At 38.2% G+C, this 22,515-nt stretch overlaps 1 pseudogene across 1 annotated transcript; it reads right to left on the bottom strand.

Moving 5' to 3' along the window:
* Window positions 1-17,623: 17,623 nt before the first annotated feature.
* Window positions 17,624-18,919, bottom strand: LOC111540633 (annotated as a pseudogene). Its single transcript, XR_002731040.1, has one exon. The product of XR_002731040.1 is annotated as a 60S ribosomal protein L3 pseudogene (transcript).
* Window positions 18,920-22,515: the final 3,596 nt, after the last annotated feature.

Genomic DNA, 22,515 nt, shown 5'->3' with positions numbered 1-22,515 from the left:
ATATCACACACACACACACACACACACACTTAGTTTGCCAGAAAATCAGTTCTCTTGATTTCCCACTGTTAAAGTATAATTCTCAAAAAATTAAAAGCAGGGCTCTCATACAAATTTAGCATGAGCACAAATCAAATATTTATTTAATTCATTAATGAGGGAACCAGCAAGATAGTAAAGCTGCATCAAACACAGAATTTAAGAAATAAATGTTTATACAGTTAGTTAGGAAAAGGATGTTAAAATGAACTTGCCAAGTTGGACATAATACCAGCTGGTATCCTGCCAGGCAATACAACCATAACCTTTGAGATCTTCTCTACCTGGCAGAAATCATTTGCTTTTAATGGACCAAGAGCTACAAGTTAACAATTAACTTCACAGTGTCTGTGTTCTAATCAATAGTAAATAGTAAGTAAAACAAACATCTATCTCCTTGCCTGGGCCTATTAGGCAATGCTCCAGTGATACTGAAAGGACATGCAATCGTGTTTTTGCCTTGTTTCCTGGTTTTTAATAATTTTTCTTAAATCCAGGCTAACATCAGTAGACTATCAAATTGTGCCAAGCTTGAGTCACACTCCAAACAAATTTAGAGACTCATCAGAATGACCACTTTATGTTACTTTTCCTCCATAATTATGATGACACCCTAGACTTGTCTTTTGGGCCATTTAATTCTGTATAAGCTAAATTATTGCTGGTTTCCTTTAAGACCATGGGCTCTTCTGTCATCCTTAGTGGACATGAAAAGTAATTGCTCTAAATCTTTCAAATAAAAAGACTTCATATAACTGATGAATTTATTATTACTGCAAATAAATTTAATAGTTATAATAATCAAAAAGCATGAGTGTTAATTAGCATTTCTCACTAACCAGCATAAAAGAATTTTGTAATATGAGGTTTACATTTCAAAGTTGCACTATCTTACTTCATTTTTGTAGCAAGAAATGAATGTTCAGACTCTTTTAACATAAATCTAGTGGCTATGCCCACTGTCTTTCTTTGTTGCACTAGAAGGATAAAATCAACTATTTCTTCTTACTTCCCTGTTTGTAAGGTAAATTGTAGGTTGAATGATAATTTTAAGACTGATAATAATTTGGCCTTTGTGTTCAATGGACATTAACAGTCTGTTGTGAAAAATCAGAAGAGATGCCACTTTAAGGTAAGAGAGGTAGGGAAGAAGGACCTCAGACTGGAAAGGAATTAAAAACCATAGTTCCCTTTGCCCCTGTCTGTGGCTACTCTCAGAGGAAATGGGCAGCCCCCAGAGCAAATAATAGTGTAGTTTACCTAGAAAGGTAAGACCCATGCACTAAGTTGCCCAGCTTTGGGAAAGCTTCTCTTACCTGCAAAACGGCAGACGCAGAAGACACCCCACCAACTTCAAGTGACTGCTACCTATTTGAACAATATCTGTGGCTACTATAATAGACTAGAAATCAGAGACCCTTTTCTTAGGTTCTAGGTATGTTATAAGCCCTCTGAATTCTGATGATACTCTTGAAGACAGAGAGGAAAAGGTAGAAAGACATAGCAACAGGAAAGATGAGGAAATGAAGAGGGCTCAAATAATAACTGAGATAGAATGTCTTATCTACCTGACAGGATCAGGTATCAAATTCATCAATTGGGCTGTGTTAAATTAAGAGACTGATATTTTTCAGTAGTATTTATATATATCAATAATGTCCAAGCTGAGAGCAAAAGCAAGAATGCAGTCCCATTTACAATAGTCAACAAGAAAATAAAATACCTAGGAATACATGTAACTAAGGAGGTGATAGATCTCTACAAGGAGAGCTAAAAAACACTGCTTAAAAAAATCATAGATGACACAAACTAATGGAAAAATATTCCTTGCTCATGGATTGGAATAATCAATATTCTTTAAATGGCCATACTGCTCAAAGCAAGCTACAGATTCAACTCAATTACTATCAAAATATTGTCATTTTTAACAGAACTTGAAAAAGCTATTCTAAAATTCAGATGGAACCAAAAAAAAGAGCTTGAATACCCAAAACAATCTTAAGCAAAAAGAAAAAAGTCAAAGGCATTGCATTACCCAAATTCAGACTGTACCACACAGCTACTGTAACCAAAACAACATGGTACTTGCACAAAAAGCAGTTACATAGACCAATGGAACAGAATAGAAAACCCAGAAGAAGAAAAATGTCACACACCTGCAGCCATCTAATCTTTGACAAAGTAGATAAAAATCAGCAACAGAGAAAGGACTTTCTATTCGGTAAGTGATGTTGAGCTACCTGGCTAGCCATATGTAGAAGAATGAAACTGGACCCCTACCTTCCACCATATAGAAAAATTAACTCAAATGGATTCCAGATCTAAATGTAAGACTTCCAACTATAAGAATCCTAGAAGAAAACCTAGGAAACATCATTTGGGACATCAGCCTTGGGAAAGAATTTATGACTAAGTCCTCAAAAGCAATTGCAACAAAAACAAAAATTGACAAATAGGACCTAATTAAACTAAAGAGTTTCCATACAGCAAAAGAAACTATCAGCAAAGTAAGCAAACACCATACAGAGTGGGAAAAAATATTCCCACACTTTGCATCCAACAAAGGGCTAATATCCAGAATCTATAAAGACCTTAAACAACATAAAAATCAAAAAACAAATAACCCCGTTAAAAAATGGGCAAAGGACATGAACAGGCACTTCCCAAAAGAAGACATACAGATGGCCAACAAGCATGCAAAAATACTCAACATCACTAATTATCAGGGAAATATAAATAATAACCACAATGACATACCATCTCACACCAGTCAGAATGGCTATTAATAAAAAGTCAAAAAGCAATAGATGCTGGCAAGGCTGCAGAGCAAAGGAAATGCTTACACACTGTTGGTAGGGATGTAAATTAGTTCATCCACTGTGGAAAGCACTTTGGAGATTTCTCAAAGAACTTAAAACAGAACCATCATTTGATCCTGCAATTTCATTGCTACATGTATAGCCACAAAAATAATAAATCATTCTACCAAAAATACACATGTATTTGTAAGGTCACTGCAGCACTATTCACAATAGCAAAGATATGGAATCAATCTTGGTGCCTATCAATGGTGGATTGCATACACCGTGGAGTACTATGCAGTCATAATAAGGAATAAAATCATGTCATTTGCAGTAACGTGGATGGAACTGTAGGCCATTATCCTAAGAAAATTAACACAGGAAAAGAATACTGCATGTTCTCACTTATAAGGGAGAGCTAAACATTGGGTACTCATGAACATAAAGATGGAAACAATAGACACTGGGAACCACAAGACAGGAGAAGAAGGAAGGGAGGTAAGGGTTGAAAAATGAACTGTTGGGTATTATGGTCAGTGCCTGAATGATGGGATCATTTGTACCCCAAACCTCAGCATTGTGCAATATACCCATGTAACAAACCTGCACATGTACCCCCTGAATCTAAAATGAAAGTTTAAATTATTTTTCTTTAAAAGAATAAAATGCAAAAATAAAGGAAGGTGATTTTTTTGCACACCTGAGTTTATATACTGTGATTTAGATCTGCCTCTTTGTATCCAGGTGAGGATGCTGGATCCCAATATTGAACCCCCATAGTCATCTAAAACCAATCAGTGCCAACCTCAGCATTTGATTGTTTGGTCCCAAATTCTTTCTTCAGGAAATCTTTTTGTAGTGAGATAAATAAGTCTTACTTCTCTAAGATCTATTATGGAGAGTAGGGAGAATGTTGAAGGAAGCAGCATGATCGAGTGAAACAGCACCAGATTAGAAGTAAAGAGACTAGAACATTTATACTGTCACTAATGCTACATGTAAATTTGGAAAAATGACAACCTGCTTATTTTTATCCACAAAATATCTTTTCTGGTTTTAGAGTTATATGTTTCTCTGTCCATCATACTAATAACTGGACTGTCTCTAATTATTGAGCATAGATTCTCAGGCTTTCCTGAAGATACTGGATCTGACCATCAGTTGGAGAACACCCCACCACCAACACCACCACCACAGAAATTTTTGTACTACTCCCAGAGGAGTCTCAGAGTTTTAAATTGCTCACCAGAATTGGGGACAGGTGGTTAGACAGGCTTTCCTAGGACTGTAATAAAGTCTCTACTCTTTCATAGTCCCCAAATGCTCTAATATTAGAAGAGGATAATTCTGCTTACATTTCTTAAAGCCTCTTTACTTATGACTGTAAGAGACTCAAGTTGTTTGAGAAAGCTTCTGCTAGCTGGAACAGAAAGAAAGATCACAATAATATACACGAAAATCATAAAAAATATAATCAGTAAAAAGTGTGGAGGACTCATCAAATGCCACCAATGTATTGAGAGCTTATAAGCATTATTTTATCTAATTTTCAAAGAAACTCTATAACAGACATTCTTTTACCAACCCTACTTTACGAAAGAGAAAACTAAAAGGAGGCAAGGGTGAAAACCTGTATGTATGGCTCATAACTGGCAACTGTAAGAGGCAAGCCTCAGTTTTATTTTAGGCCATTTTCTGTTAAAGTACATAGCCCAATGGAGTAAGTATAGTTGGACTTAAACAGAAGTGAATGTAAAGGAGGTTCTGGAAAACACAGAATAGCTCATTCAATAGTTGGCAACATAAATTACAAGTGATAGGATAAGAACTATAAATATTTATAGAACTCACCCTTCTAAGAAGAATAGATGCTTAAGAAGGCCTACTATTTGTTCAGATCGACATCATCCTCCATAAAATGATCATTTCCAATAGTATAAGATAGTATTTAGTGATGTATATAAGAAACGTATAGTCAGACACACTGAAACAACATTGCTCTGTATAAAGGCAATATTGAGGGAGAGAGAGCTCAATTACTCGAGTGCAAAAAATAAAACTTAGCTGAACAGAAATGTCTGCTAGGTAATATTGTTAAAGTAAACCCTCATATTTATGGTCAACTGATTTTCAACAAAAGACCAAGACTACTACTCAATGGGGAAAAAAAATAGTCTTTTCAAATAATGGGGCTGAGACAATGGGATACCTACATGCAAATTGGATCCTTATCTCCCACAATACCCAAAAATTAACTCCACATAGATTACAAACCTAAAAGTAAGATCTAAAACTATAAAACTCTTAAAAGAGACACAGGGTTAAATCTTTGTAACACTGAATTGGTCAATGGTCTTTTAGATATACCACCAAAAGTTTTGAAATTAAACCAATTTTCTAAAATTTCTTTCAGGATAGAAGGAGAGGAAATATTAATAGTTCCTAACTCATTCTATGAAGCCAGAATTACTCTAATACCAAAACCAAGACAGTACAGGAAAATAAAACTATAAAACAATATCTGTTATGAACATAGATACAAAAGTCTTCAACAAAACATTGGCAAATCAAATCCAACAATGTATGAAACAAATTAAACACCATGACCAAGTTGTATTTATCCCAGGTATGCAAAATGTGTTTGACATTCAAAAATTTATTAATGTAATCCATCATATCAACAGGCTAAGAAAAAAGCTCACATGATCTTATAAATAGATACAGAAAAATCATTAGACAAAATCCAATACCCATTTATAATTAAAATTCTCAATAATTTAGAGATCATTAGAAGGAATGCCTCAACTTTTAAAAATCTACAGAAACCTACAATTAACATTATACTTAATGGTAAGAAATTTTCCCACTAAGATCAGAAGTAAGGCAAGGATGTCCCTGGTTACCACTTTATTTCAACATTTTACTGTAATTCCTAACTAATGCAGCAAGACAAGAAAAAAAAAATAGAAGGCAGACAGATTGGGAAGGAAGAAATAAAACTTTGTTCATAGGTAACTTGATTACTATGTCGAAAATTTGAAAGAATTGACCCCCCACTCCCAAAAAAACCCTGCTGGAACTAATAAGTAATTATAGCAAGATTGCAAGATACATGAGAAATATACAAAAGTCCATTGCTTTCCTAAATACCAGCAATTAACAAGTAAATTTGAAATTAAAAGCACAATACTGTTTATGCTAGCACTTCCAAAAATGTAATATTTAGGTATAAATCTAACAAAATATCTACAATATCTATGTAAGGAAGACTACAAAATTCTGATTAATGAAATTGAAGAACTAAATAAATGCAGAGATGTTCTATGTTCATGGATAAGAGGATTCAATATTGTCAAGATGTAACTTCTTTCCAACTTGATCTATAGATTCAATACAATCCTGATCAAAATCCCAGAAAGTTATTTTGTAGATATCAACGAATTGATTCTAAAATTTATATGGAGAATCAGAGAACTCAGAATAGCCAACACAATACTAGAGAAGTACAAAGTCAGAGAATCAACACTATCTGAGTTCAAGACTTACTCTAAAGCTGGAGTAGTCAAGACACTGTGGTATTAATAAGTAAAGGAACAGACAAATAAATCAATGGAACAGAATAGAGAGTACAGAAAGAGGCCTGCATAAATAAGGCCAACTGATCTTTGACAAAGGAGAAAAGGCAATGAAATGAAAAAAAAAAAAAAAAAAAAAAAAAAAAAAACGATCTTTTCAACAAGTGATGCTGTAACAAGTGGACATCCACATGCAAAGAAATGGATCTAGGCAGACCTCACACCTTTCACAAAAATGAACTCAGAATGAATTATCGACTTAAATACAAAATTCAGAGCTATAAAACTCCTAGAAAGAAACACAGGAGAAAACCTAGATGCCCTTGGGTATGGTAACGACTTTTTAGAAACAACACCAAAAGGCATAATCTATAAAAGAATTAATTGACCAGCTGGACTTCATGGAAATTAAATTTTCAGCTCTATGAAAGAAAATGTCTAGAGAACAAGAAGACAAACCACACACTGGGAGAAAATATTTGCAAAAGATACTTCTGGCAAAGGACTATGAACCAGAATAGATGAGCAACCCTTAAAACTCAACAATAAGAAAACCAAAAGACCACTTGAAAAATGGGACAAATGCCTTAACAGATACCTCAAGGTGGAAAGGATGGAAAGCATGCTTAAGGGTACAGAGTTTTTAGGTAATGTTAATAGTTGCAAAACTTTATAAATATACTAAAAAATGTTGAATTGTGTACTTTAAAATGTAAATTTATGATATGTGAATTACACATCAGTAAAGCCACTATTTTAAAAGATCCATTAGACAAAAAGTTATGGAACCTGGATTCTAACTAATCGAGTGCTATCATATTTTTATAACACGACTCAGACAAGTTTTTACACTTTCTGGCCTTGGTCTCCTCATCTGTACAATAAAAAGCCCTTTCATTTCAGAAATTTATGCTTCTATACCTCTAGCACTTTCTTCATGAAACAGTCCTTTGCTGATCTGAAAGTGACCACTCCCTGCTTTGAACTCTAATACCATTAACTGGCTTATATGACTATTATTTGTGCTTCACCTTATCTCCTCTCCTAGAAATGTGAGCCAGTTGAGGAAAGACATGAAACTGTCTTGTACATGATGGGGATTCAGTGAGTTTTTACATGACTAGATACATGAAATGATTTATATTTAGTACACATTGTAGGGAATTAAGCAGAGAAATCAACAATTTTTAAAAATTTTCATTCCACCAATATAAATTTCCCTAAATTTGACAAAGATTTGATGTTAATCTTTGGCATAATAAAATTGTAAACTTTGTAGAGTTTGAAACACCATATTAACTCTCGTTATACAGATGAGCTTCTATGCTATTCCAAAATAAATTGTGTATTATGCCATGGCAGCTTCACTGATGTTGCTATTAAACATCATGAAAATAATCCAAAATGAAAAGAAATAACATACTTGAACCATTGTTACTTAATTGTAAATAATCAAGTTTTTAGTATTCTAGTAGGTGTCCTGAACTACATTGTTTTTAAGCAATAAACTCTTCCAAAAAGAGACCTCAGTAAAATACACTATTCTTAAATCTGCATTGAGAATTTAGGCTACTGTTTTCCTACAATTATTGAGTTTGCAAATTCTTAAAAAATAGAAAATTATACAGGACTTGTTGCCATATATATAACTTTCCATAGTGTGTGTTTGACAAGCTGAAATTTTTAGACAAAGAAGAAAGTTGTGCATAAATGTAATCAACTGCTTTCTCTTTTTTTCTTTAAATATAAAAGACAATTATCTGAAAACTAATCTTCAGTTTTGAGTTCCTTCCTCCACTGATGAACTACATAATTTAAACAAAAACATTTATCTCTCATTAATAACAATACAAAGAGAAAAATTATGAAAAACTAGTCCTAACTTGCTATTATTCAACTATAACCTCGTAATCCTACTACATTCCCTTTTATTGTGTATAATTACCAGTTCAGAACAACTGAATCCATTCCTAAACGTACAGTTTAGAAAAATTACTTGTAACTGATAAGAACAAATTAAGGCAGAATCAAAATACTTAAGAACCTAGGCAAAATTAAATTCTGGGTAAATAACTGGTAACATCTGAAAACATTTTTTATTCTATACTACATTTTGCACAGAATGTACTTGAAAATCATGTTTTACATTATTAGAGATGCATTCAGTTAAGTACCTACATGTCTCAACTGTATTGAGGTAAAGTTTCTAAATAGAATTATTATTCTTCATTTTGGACATGATGCCTTCTATCTTGTGTTATTATAATTTTCAATTTAATGAATATTCATTCACAGTAACTATTCTTCCGGTGTAGATAATAACACACACACAAAAATAAGATTCATTGAGTGTTTAATATAGCACTAAGCACTATACTAAATTCTTTATAGTCTTACCTCAATCAACCTCAAGAGCAATTCTACCTCAAGAAGTGGTAGTTTACTCCTTTACATGAGAATATTGGCCAGGCATCATGGCTCATGCCTGTAATCCCAGCACTTTGAGAGGCTGAGGTTGGCAGATCACTTGAGGCCAACCTGGCCAACATGACGAAACCCCATCTCTACTAAAAATATAAAAATTAGCCAGGCACGGTGGTATGTGCCTGTAATCCCAGCTACTTGGGAGGCTGAGGCACAAGAATTGCTTGAATCCGGGAGGCGGAAGTTGCAGTGAGCTGAGATAGCGCCACTGCACTCCACTCTGGGCAACAGAGGGAGACTCTGTCTCAAAAAAAAAAAAAAAAAAAAAGAGAAAAATTGAGACTTAATGACATGAAATAATTTGCCTAAAATCACAAAGTTAGTAAGTGGTTCATTTCCATAATAGACAGGTATATAGATTTTCAAAAACACCCAGATATCTTCAAAGAACTTGCCATGTAAGCAAACTGTCAGAGAAGGGACCAAGTAGCAAGCATGAACTGTAAGTTAAGATTCACAGTTGAATATGGAACTAATTAACATAAAGGTTGCAATTTAAAATATTAGTGTTACAGTGTGGACTGTAATGTGAGGGTGTTCTCCAGAGAAACAAAATGAATAGAATGCATATATACATATTTGTTTATAGAGAGATTTATTTTCAGGAATTGGCCTGTGCTACTATGGAGACCCAGGGAAGAGCTGATTTAGTGCAAGTCTGGAAGCCATCTCCTGGCAGAATTCCTTCTTGCACAGAAGATGTTAGTCTTGTAGTCTTGATTCTGTTATAGACCTTTAACTGATTGGATGAGGCCCACCCACATTATGAGGGGCAATCTGCTTTACTCAAAGGTCACTGCTTTAAGTATTAATCTTATCCAAAAACACCCTCACAGAAACTTCCAGAATAAGGTCTGATCAAATATCTGGGAATAGTGGTCCAGCCAAGTTGACACATAAAATTAACCATAAGGGGGTGCTTTAAAAATATACAAAAACTCATAACCTAAACATCCTGCCCTGTGGTGGTAAGTCCTAGAGATTTGTCTTCCCCAACAGAGAATTGAGGACTGCATTATATTTAGTTTTGTTTTTGTTTTTGTTTTTGTTTTTGTTTTGAGACGGAGTCTCACTCTGTCGCCCAGGCTGGAGTGCAGTGGCCAGATCTCAGCTCACTGCAAGCTCCACCTCCAGAGTTTACGCCATTCTCCTGCCTCAGCCTCCTGAGTAGCTGGGACTACAGGCGCCCGCCACCTCGCCCGGCTAGTTTTTTTGTATTTTTAGTAGAGACGGGGTTTCACCATGTTAGCCAGGATGGTCTCGATCTCCTGACCTCATGATCCGCCCGTCTCGGTCTCCCAAAGTGCTGGGATTACAGGCTTGAGCCACCGCGCCCGGCCTATATTTAGTTTTTTATTCGCAGGGTCTATCACAATGGGGCAGGGTTGGCAGGGGAATATAGAAAGTTTTCAGGAACTCTTGTTGAATGGAATTAAATAGGCTTGGCTTGAATTGAATTTAATTGAATCTAGTTTCTGGTCTTTTAAAATCTCTTAAAAAAACAAGTATGTCCAGAATAATTTAATACCATAGGTAAGTCCAGAGGTTTAGGAACTCATAACTCTGTGGACTTCCTTGGTTGCTCAATTTGTGGCAAAAGTTATGTATTAATTATACATTGCTACATAACAAATTATTACAAATTTAACAGCTTATTATCTCACAATTTCTGCAAATCAGGATTCCAAGTAGCAGTGTAGCTGGGTGCTCTGCTTCACTGTCTCTCACAAGGCTACCATGAGCCAGGGCTGGAATTTCAACTGAGGATTGACTGGAGAAGAATCTTCCTCTAAGTTCATGTAGCTTTGAGCAGATTCAGTTCCTTGCAGGCTGTTGGACTGACAGCCTCAGCTCCTTCCTGGCCACTGGGCAGGGCTGCCTTTAGCTCCTTACCAGGTAGGTCTCTTCCTATGGTGGTTTTCTTTATGAAAGCCAGCAAGAGGAAGGCAATATGGAAGGGTTACCAGCAATATACATGTTACAATCTTATAGAATCATGGAAATGACATCCCATCACCTTTGCCATATTCTGTTTGTTAGTAGCAAGTCACAGGTCCCACTGATGGCAACAGGAAACAGCCAAATGCCTGGGCAGATAGGGGCGGGTACCTGGCGAAACCCTACCTCCAAGTCGAAGACACTTTAAAGCCTGAAAGTCAAACTACAAGTTAAATCCTCGGACTGGATTGAGAACTTGTCCTCCTGTTTGGCGTACTTTTCTCCAATTGATCCCCACCCTTCACCTATTTTACACGTATCTACCCTTTCCTAATAGGTTTTCTGCACCATGGTGCCCACCTTTGCATACTCACAAACCAGTATTTGGTTTGTAACCTTTTTTGCATATTCACAAACCAATCAGCATACACTCCCCATCCTGTACCTATAAAGACCCCAGACTCAGTTGGTGGAGTAGGGGAGACAGCCTGACTTGGGGGAGAGACAACATGACTTCAGGGAAGATGACTTGCCTCTCCCATCCCCTCTCCAGTTCCCCTCTCTGCTAAGAACCATTTTCATCACTCAGTACAATTCTCTGCCTTCACCATCCTTCAATCGTCCACATGACCTCATGCTTCTTGGATGCTGGACAAGAACTCGGGGCTCATGAAATGTAGGTACCCAGAAAAGGCTGTCACACTGGCCCTTTGCCCTCGCCAAAGGAAGGCAGCCACCCCACATGACAAGGCAAGAGGCCAAATGAGCTGCTAACACACTGCTGTCCATTGGAGTGCAGGCAGCAGAACTAAAAGAGCACTATAACACCCCCTCTGGGGCTTCAGGGTCACAGGCAACCTGTGAGGCCTTGGGGTCACAGGCACCCTGGGGGCCGCTGCATTCCCCTCAAGGTAACATGTCTGGTCTGGTCATGGGCCCCACACAGAGCTTACTCCTGTGTCAATGCCTGGAGCAGCCAGCTGGATCCCGTACTCACTTGCTCACTTGCTCCCTCCTGCAAGGGGCTAAGCACTGTGGGCCAAGTAGATGGGGTGCCCCTGCCATGAGTTCAGTGAATGGGGGTGAGAAAAATACCGCATCACCACTAACATTCAAAGGGAGAGGACTACACAACAGCATGAATACTAGGAGGTGGGAATAATTGGGGCTTTCTTGGAGTCTGTTCACCACAAGTCACTTCTCAGGATTAGACTTTGAGTTGGTTTTTCAGCAATCTCAGGGCTGCCACGAAAAGAGATGATGATTACTTTTTAGGGCAGACATAAAAGCCTTCAGGTCCTTCAAGGGCACCTAAATGAATCATTTCCCAGGGGTTGTCAGTCCAGAGATGAGACTAGACAAGCAGGAGAAAAACAGAGCACCATCCAGCCACCTCATTCCTATGGTCAGGTGGAGTCCTGAGCTTTTCCCTACACCCAAACACCATCTGGCAAAGAAAGATCAGCTTCAATCAAAAATTGAACACTCAATTTTCTAAAGATTTAATTGAAAGAATTTGTGTAAACTAGACAAAAATTATTTAGTATTATTTAGCAAGTTAAAGGTTTGAGTGATCAGTAAGCGTGTTTATGTGGCATACGTGTGCTACCTATGTGCATGTGCGTGTCTGTGTTTCTACTCTGTTCCTCTTACTATGTTGGAAGTTACTCAGGAGGGAGATTAGCTTGGTTACAGGAAATAAAGGCCTAGCGAGTGTGGGTGAACTTTCAACTCTACAAAATTAGAACAGTCTGTAACTCTAAATAATTAATTCGTCACCTATATACCAGTAGACTGCCACTCTACAAAACTCCCAATCCGTTTTTATGTGGAAAGGCAGGCAAAAAGGATTATGATTATGTCTCTTAAAGACCAGCACTAAATGTCTGCATTACCTAGGAGTGGGCTGGGGATTTATCTCCCACAGGCACACAGTGCAGGATTAATAAAAATAATAGCTCACATGTATTGGGTACTTATGATACAAGGAAATGGTCTGTTTTTTCCCCAAATTTTAGTTTGAAATTTCTATAGAATATTTCAATATTTATATAGAAATGTAGAAAATTCTATAGAATACAGAAATTTTTATAGAATATTCTATATTTCTATAGAACACAGAATATTTCTATAGAATATTTGAAAAATGGCACAATGAACTTAAATGAACTTACATATACTGCTCACATTGATTTCCCAGTTATTAACATTCTACTGTATTTGTCTTGTACATATGTGTGAGGATACAAAGTATGTACTGGTATTTAAAGTATATATGTATCTTAACATATGTATACTTGGTTGAACTATTTGAAAGTAGGTTTCAGACATTCTGACACTTTTTATGTTTATTGCAATGAGTTGTCCAAGTTTTCAAAGCTGGCCAGTTAAAGTGCTGGGCCTGAAACCCTGACAGTCAAATTTGGAGTCTATGGTCTATTCTGATTCAGTCAGAGGAAGGTGAGAGAAGTGCTGAGAGTGGGCTAGATATGCATAGTCAGCATGAAAGCTGCTCCAGAGAGCTAAGAGGTGAGGGTTGGGGGAGAGCAGAGGAATTAAAGATCATAGAGAAGGGAGTGCTAAGAGAGGAGAATTTTTATGAGGAGATTTTCAAATGAGGAGTGCCACTAAGACAAAAGTCTCCCACTGTTCCTTTCATCTGGGGTGAAAAATATTTATTTTGGACTTGATATTGTAGAGTATAAACCTCTAAAGGGCAGAGAGTAGATTCTGTTTGCTTTGAATCTAGCACTATATTGCATACAGTCAGATACTTAGACACTTAGTCACTGCTTCTGGTGTTAATGGGCACAGATTTCTGAATCATTGAGTTCTCCAGTCATTAGCATTATACTTAATGTTATATGAACACTATGCCAGTCTTCATGAAAGCATTTAAATTTATCCCTTCAACTGTCATGAATATAGCCCTCGGGATCTGTAATACAGGAACAATTACAGAGGATCCATTTTACAACATGAATATACATTAACCCTTGCTCATCATCACTGAAAAAGCAGTCCCAAAGTGTTATTTAAAAATTATAAGAGTCTTTAAACATTATGTACACAAGATTATATCAAAGAGTTATTCATTATGTTTAAGATCAAGAAACTAACTCCATCACTGTAACCAACACTTGACATAGCTACTGTATGTCTATAATGTGATCAGAGAACTCCAATCATTCTTGAAAAAAAAATAAAAAACAATTAGTTGAGGGAAAAAAACAAAAAGCAATCCTATGGGTTTGCCTAATAATTAACTAATAAAAAATAAATACAAATAAATCAGGACTGCACATTCTATTTACCTACTTGCCTCTGAAGGCAAGTTTCAATTTTTTTTCTTTTTTTTTGGTTCTGATTTATTTACTTTTACTTTAAGTTCTGGAATACATGTGCAGAACGTGCAGGTTTGTTACATAGGTATGTGCCATGGTGGTTTGCTGCACCTGTCAACCCATCACCTAAGTTTTAAGCCCTGCATGCATTAGCAATTTATTCTGATGCTCTCCCTCCCCTTGCCCCCCTCTCTGATAGGCCCTGATGTGTGTTGTTCCCCTCCCTGTGTCCATGTGTTCTCATTGCTCAGCTCCCATTTGTGAGTGAAAACATGCAGTCTTTGGTTTTCCGTTCCTGTGTTAGTTTGCTGAGGATGATGGCTTCCAACTTCAACCATGTCCCTTTATGACCACACTCCTTTTTGTGACTGCATAGTATTCCATGTACCATATTTTCTTTATCCAGTCCATCATTGATGGGCATTTGGGTTGGTTCTATATCTTTGCTATTGTGAATAGTGCTGCAATAAAAATATGTGTGCATATATCTTTATAACAGAATGATTTATATTCCTTTGGGTATATACCCAGTAATGGGATTGCTGGGTCAAATGGTAATGTCTGCTTCTAGATCCTTGGGGAATCGCCACACTGTCTTCACAATGGTTGAACTAATTTACATTCCTACCAACAATGTAAAAGCATTTCTATTTCTCCACAGTCTCGCCAGCATCTGCTGTTTCTTGACTTCTTAATAATGATGATTCTGACTGGCATGAGGTGGTATCTCATTGTGGTTTTGATTTGCATTTCTCTAATAATCAGTGATGAGCTTTTTTTTCATGTTTGTTGGTTGCATAAAAGTTTCAATTCTTTTATTCTTTCAGGTAGTGGCTTGCAAACTTTTCTCCAGAAAACTTATGGTGAAAAATACATTTTGCATATATATAAAAACAAATTTAAAAAACACTTATGTTTTTGTGTATTATATTTGTGTATATGATTCAGAAAGCTCTTCCCCCACCCCATTAATACAGTACTTTTCAATCTAATTAACAGCTCTTTAGTGGGTCACAAAATCAACTGAGTTTAATCAACATTTTAAAAAGCAAAAAAGAAAAAATATTCATAGTGCATTACGAGGAATATAGGGTAAGAATTGTTTCATGGGCCGGGCGCGGTGGCTCAAGCCTGTAATCCCAGCACTTTGGGAGGCCGAGACAGGTGGATCACGAGGTCAGGAGATCAAGACCATCCTGGCTAACACGGTGAAACCCTGTCTCTACTAAAAAATACAAAAAGCTAGCCGGGCGAGGTGGTGGGCGCCTGTAGTCCCAGCTACTCTGGAGGCTGAGGCAGGAGAATGGCCGTAAACCCGGGAGGCGGAGCTTGCAGTGAGCTGAGATCTGGCCACTGCACTCCAGCCTGGGCGACAGAGCGAGACTCCATCTCAAAAAAAAAAAAAAAAAAGAAAATTTTGTTTCAGTTTTGCATGTATGTAGATATTTTGGACATTAAGTTATCTGTATATTTCACTGTGGATTTTAGTCAAAAATGTTCAACAGGCCGGGCACAGTAGCTCACGCCTGTAATCCCAGCACTTTGGGAGACCAAGGCAGTTGGATAACCTGAGGTCAGGAGTTCAAGACCAGCCTGGCCAACATGGTGAAACCCTGCCTCTACTAAAAATACAAAAATTAGCCAGAGGTGGTGGCACACATCTATAATCCCAGTTACTCGGCAGGCTGAGGCAGGAGAATCACTTGAACCTGGGAGGTGGAGGTTGCACTGAGCTGAGATCATGCCATTGCACTCCAGCCCGGGCAAAAGAGCAAGACTCCATCTCAAAGAAGAAAAAAAAAAAGTTCAGTTCACTACTTTATGGCAATAGTACACTGAAAAACATTGCAGTCTACAAGGGCGCAAATAACTTCCCTTATCTTTAAAAATATTGTATTGTAGTATTCATAATGTTGGAAGTTTTCATTATGTCACATCTCAGTTTCTCACCCTCTAACTCAGAGAAAATGAGTTTGAGAGTGTGACTCAGCAATGTGAAGCTACACACAGTGCCATGTTGAAGTGTGGAAAAAAGAAATTCTGAATCACGATTCTCCACTCATCATTAGACCATTGGCACAGAAAAGATAGAGACAATATAGCAAATACCATAAAAGCAACACCACTTGTTGCTTACACTGGTAAAGAACTACCTATGGGGGAGGATCCAAAAATGGCGGATAGGAGGCAGGACTAACTTGCCGCTCCCACTCGGAGAGACAAGGCAACATGTGGAGACCCACATCATAAACTTTTACTCCAAGAACTACTGCAGGAATACACCAGGAAAGCCGAGAGAACCCACAGACCTTTTGAAGGAGGTGGATTGCTGCTGCAGGTTCAGTGGGACAGTCTAAGAACTGTGAGTCCGTTTGCTTTCTCAGTAGGGAGGCCTGTAGCCCAGGGCAAGTTCTGAGCCCTCCTCACTGACTGCCTGTAAATACATTCAGTGCTGTTGTGGGGGCACGGTCAGAGCGACACCGGCCTTTCAACTGTGGGGAAGCTGGCTGAGGCCTGTGGCTGCCGGCTTTTTCCCACTTTCCTGGCGACCTGTGTGACTGCAGCAGAGGCAGCCATAATCTCCCTGGGAACATAACTCCATTGGCCTGGGAAACACATCCCCATCCCCCAGAGCAGCCGCAGCAAGAGCCACCCATGGAGAGTCTGAGCTCAGACACGCCGAACCCTGCGCCTACCTCAGGGTCTTTATCCCACTCCGCAGCTGAAGACAATGGACATGATCTCTTGGGAGCTCTATGGCCTTATCTACCACCTGACCCTACAGCAAGGTGGTATCCTCCCTCTACTACTGCAGCCCATGCACTCTTGAGACCGCCACCTCCTGGCTGGAGGCCAACCTACATAAAACCGGCGCACTTAAAAACACAGCCAAGGACCCTCTCAGAGTCCACTTCACTCCCCTGCTACCTCCACCAGAGGAGGTGCTGGTATCCATGGCCCAGAGACCTAAAGACTGATCACATCACAAGACTCTGCAGACACTCCCCAGTACCAGCCTAGAATCCGGTAGCTCTGATGGGCGGCTAGATCCAGAAGAGAAATAATAATCACTGTAGTTCAGCTCTCAGGAAGCCTCATCCCTAGGGGAAAGGAGAGAGTACCCAATCAAGAAAGCACTCTGTGAGACAAAAGAATCTGAAAAGCAGCTCTTGAGTCCCAGATCTTCCCTCTGATATAGTCTACCCAAATGAGAAGGAACAGAAAAACTACCTATGGGGATTGAAATATTAATATATACTAAATATACTAATACTAATTCAAATACTTGTATTTAAATTTAAATTAGTATTTAAACACTAGTATTTAAATTAAATGAGTATTAGTAATAATTAGTATTAGTATTTAATTGAGTATTTGAAATACTAACTAGTAATTACATTTAAATACTAACACTAATTTATTTTTTTTATTTATTTATTTATTTTTCAGTGGAAAATAACTTTTATTGAGACCCCACCAGCTGCAAAATCTGCTCCTGGCATTAAGCTCCTTCTTCCTTTGCAATTCGGTCTTTCTTGAGTGGTCCCATGAATGCTTTCTTCTCTTCCATGGTCTGGAAGCGGCCATGGCCAAACTTGGAGGTGGTGTCAATGAACTTAAGGTCAATCTTCTCCAGAGCCCGCCGCTTCGTCTGCACCAGCAAGGACTTGCGGAGGGTGAGCACCCGCTTCTTGGTTCCCACCACACAGCCTTTCAGCATGACAAAGTCATTGGTCACTTCACCATAGTGGACAAAGCCACCCAGAGGGTTGATGCTCTTGTCAGACAGGTCATAGTCAGTGGAGGCATTGTTCTTGATCAGCTTGCCGTCCTTGATAAGGTAGCCCTGGCCAATCTTATAGATCTTCTTATTGATCTCAGTGCGGTGATGGTATCCTTTCTGCCCAGCACGTGCCACAGAGAAGGCCACACGAGCAGGATGCCATGCCCCAATGCAGGCCACCTTGCGCAGGCCTCGGTGGGTCTTGCGGGGCAGCTTCTTGGTGTGCCAACGACTGGTGACCCCTTTGTAGCCTTTGCCCTTGGTCACCCCGATGACGTCGATCATCTCATCCTGCCCAAACACTTGGTTCACAGGTACCTGCTGCTCGAGCCTCTCGTGGGCCCAGTCCAGTTTCTCGGCCACGGTGCCTCCGTTCACCTGGATCTCCATCAGGTGGGCCTTCTTCTGGCGCAGAGGAAGCAGGCGCATCTGCGTGTGGGCAATGACACGGATGACTTGGCAGTACTTCTTCATGCTGCTGAAGTCCTTCTCCAGCTGCTTCTTGCCATCCTCATCCTGCCATTTCTTGCAGTACTTGGTAAAGGCCTTCTTAGATTTATGCCAGTTCTTATAGAAACGCCTCTTGCATTCATCACTGATGTGCTCAGCGAAGACAGTCTTGAAGGTCCGGAGGCCTCGAGGGGTTTCCACGTAGCCCACAATGCCCACAACCACCATGGGTGGCGTCTCCACAATGGTTACAGCCTCCACCACCTCCTTCTTGTTCACCTTAGATCCTGGCCTGTCGACTTCCCGCACGATGTGGGTCATGCCAGCCTTGTATCCCAGGAAGGCTGTGAGGTGGACCGGCTTAGACGGATCATCCTTAGGGAAGCTCTTAACCTTCCCGCGATGCCTGCTGCTGCGCTTCTGGGGCAGGAAGCCGAGGGACCCATGTCTGGGAGCGGAGAACTTTCTGTGAGACATCACGCCATCAAATCCCGCCGGTAGAGCACTAACACTAATTTAAATGCTAAATATACTAATAAGAAAATATTACCTATTTCTATATTTGACTTAAACACCATAACTAAGCAACATTAATTCCGATCTCATATTAATAAAATTTGAGATCAGAAATGTCTGGTTCTCAGGAACAGGAAAAATATTTCCTTTTTACTTATAAATTTAGCCTACTTTCACTAGCAACAAGTTTCTGTGATGATAGCCATTGTAGACATCTGGAGACAAAGATCTGCAGAAAAATAGAACCTGAGAATATGGTCCAAGGGAGGATAGCATGACAATTGGAAAAAATAATGAAAGATAAATAAAATTTTTAAATCCTGGTATTAAAAAGGCATTTTTATATGCCTATTCCCTGAATGTGTCAGTACTTTGAGATGGAAGTTTGGAACAGTAGGAAGAAGTTTTTAGTGAGGTAAAGTTTTGAATTGACTCCTTAAGAACATTTTGAGATTTTTTTTTTTTTTAGAGTAGGGATTGTTAAAGTAAAAACAAAACGAAAACAGCAATTCACATTGAAATAGTTCACAACAGCTAAACAAGAGAAAAGTAGTGCATTGAATTAAGAGGTCAGATTAGATTACATAATGACTTTGTTCCTTTTCTAATAATAAGGACTTAAAAATAATCCTTGATAATTGACATGGTACATCAGTCAGTTGTTGTCAGTAAGCAAAACATACATGAAAGTAGCTCTTGGGTTTTGTATTCAAAGCTAAGAATGAATTTTGGCACTGAGTAGTACTGCAAGTCAGCTTTCTGAACTTCACTGGCTGAATCATAGAGTAGAATATGCATTCGCTGTTGAAAATGCAGTCCCATTAGTATTCCTACTCCAGAACACCTAACTTTGGGCTATAACTGCACAGGAGAAGGGTGCAGAGAAAGAAGGAGGAGGGGGAGAGAGAGGGCAAAAGTTTCAAAGAACCAACCAGTGCCCTGACACAGAACTTTGTACATGGTAAAATAAAAGACCAAATTGAACTGAGGACCTACTAAGAGAGTATAATAAGGAGATCGATTGACCAAAAATTATTGCCAGCTTTTGTTTTCTGTTTTAAACACAACTATAAAACAAGATATTGAGTTGCCAAGTTTTCTCCCTCAGTATCGATGTACAGAAACGATGAAAGAGAATGGGAATTCCCAAAGGTTGCCCTTCCCATGGTTAAAATAAATTTTTCCATATTTCTCAATATTTATGCTCCAATTAAGTTTGTATCAAGAAGGAAGGTCCTCCTAGAACCTTCCACTTAATCTCCAATTACCTGTTAGCTATAGATGTTTTACTTGTTAATGATGGTTTAATATTTAAAGATGATGCTTTCTTGCATTAACTGAAGAGAGCTTAAAAGCATAGCAATAGTATGATAATTTCTCTAAAACCTAGGGGAGGGAAAAGGAGAAAAGCTACTACCAGTCATTATTCTCTCCAAATGTCTTGTCTATTGAAAACAGTATGGTAGAAGAGGTAGAGAAGAAAGGGGAAGGGGAAAGATAGGGCAAAAATTTCAAAGAACCAGCCAGTGCTCTGAGACAGAAGTTTTTTGTTTTGTTTTGTTTTGTTTTTGCTTATGGTTAAAAAAAATAATAATACTTCACTAATGAGCTGATAGGTTATTTTTTAATTATTTTCTTTTGATCTAAATAACATATTATTTTTCTTCTTAGGATTTAATTGATTAAGCATGAAGATATTAGCAAATGACCTGTTTTAATTAGATAGGTATTAAACAGTTTGATCATTTTTAGAGTGACAAGCTGTAGTGTTCACTCATCCATGAACAAAAATTACGTTATAGTGTTCAAACTACTTAAATGGGAGTGGTGAATATTATTTAAATATTTTGTGTGGAGGAAAAATATTTAACTACAAAACAATAATCTGCCATTATATAAAGTTTAATCTCTTGTAATGGAATCACTTGTAATAGAATAGGCAAATAATTCTCCATGTCATCCCAGCTGAAGAAGAGGTGAAAACATGGCCTAACCCTGTCTAATGAGATGACCTCTTCTGGGACTCTGATACTGGACCAAAAACAGAAGAAACCATTGGATATTATTCATTCATCTCAGAAGGGCATCAAGACCAGACTGTTCCTGAGGTTCTTACATCCTAGTACCTTTTAGGAGTTCATCCCCAAAAAAGATGTCAGGCCACCAGGAAGTTACAGCCATTACTAGAGTCAACAGATATAGACTGTCCCTCAGAGAAAAAACATGGTTTAGCTGAAGCCACAGAAGTCTGCTGCACTCCTGTATAGGAACATTTGTAAAATGCAGAGAAGGGAACATCCCCATGGGAAACCCTCAGTAAAGAAGAGCCCCAGACTCCCATCCTTCAGTGAGACAATTCTGGGGTGCATTCTGTTTGCTTCTCTGAAATGCTAGCTAGATAAAGCCACAAATGCCTACATCAGCAGCCACAATATTACATCCTTACATTTGTTATTCCTCCTTCTCTGGCTCACTCTAACCACTCTCTCACTCTTGCCTCCTGGGAGCATCTCCCTAACTAACTATCCTGTCTCAGACTCCTCTTGGAGTGAAAACCAAACTGAAACATCCCTATATTTTATTTAATTATCACAACAGTCAAGTGAGGTGGTATTATTTTCCACATTGTAGAGGCTGACAGGTTAATTTGTCCATTCAATTAGTGAAATAGAGGGGGCTTGAACTCCAATCTTTCTGAATCTAAAACCCATGTTCTAACCATTATGCAAAACTATCCAAACACTACCAAATGAATGACAGTAGGAGTTGTACATATTACTATATAAATGATATTTAATGTGTTTTGTTTAGTACTTACTCATGTTCCTTTTGGTGAGGGTACAAGAAAAAATTTGCCAGTCATTTCATTTCACTAAATGTGAGGATAAAGCCATGACTAAGAAGCAGATTAATCAGATGCTCAGCTTTTTCTCCTCTTTCAATTAATTTGTTTCAAATTGCCTATGAAGACATATCATAGTGTTTTCTGGTTTTTGTTATTGTGTATTACAGCAGACAATTGTTGTTTTGTCTTTCCAGCTTCCATTCTACCTTCTTTTAGTGAATACACACAAATTTTCTTTGGAAAACTCTGTTCCATTTTCCATACATGTGCTTTAAGTGGCATGGATCCAAAGCCCGGCCAGTGAGCTAAGGAGACTCAGTTTCAGAGGTTTGGGGTTTTCTTGTTGTTGTTGTTGTTGTTTGTTTGTTTTGTTTTGTTTTGAACCATTAATAAAAACTGGAACAGCTGAGGGCCACAATGAAGGGCAGATCTGACTGCAGATAAAATTAAGTATAAGGGAAAAGATGATGGAGATGGAGATAAACTTTCTAAATTCTAGAATGAGATAAGCAACTTCATACTTTTTTTTCTAAATTCAGTGTAATTGGACTTTTGTTGCTTGTAACTCTTTGCAATTTTATTCTCCGTGACCAGTCTTCTAAAATCTCAGGCTGAATATGATTTTTAAAATCACCTGGGAAAGCCACCTAGATAAAATTTAGATACTCAGTTCTTGTTCCAGTGTCTGCCTTCCAGTAACAAGGAGTTCACAACCTCTGAAGAAAGATTATCCTTAAGG

The sequence above is a fragment of the Piliocolobus tephrosceles genome, chromosome 10, assembly GCF_002776525.5.
Source record: "Piliocolobus tephrosceles isolate RC106 chromosome 10, ASM277652v3, whole genome shotgun sequence".
In the NCBI taxonomy this organism is placed as follows: domain Eukaryota; kingdom Metazoa; phylum Chordata; class Mammalia; order Primates; family Cercopithecidae; genus Piliocolobus; species Piliocolobus tephrosceles.
Note: the sequence above shows the minus strand (reverse complement) of the source record. Positions and strands in the feature narration are given on the sequence as shown.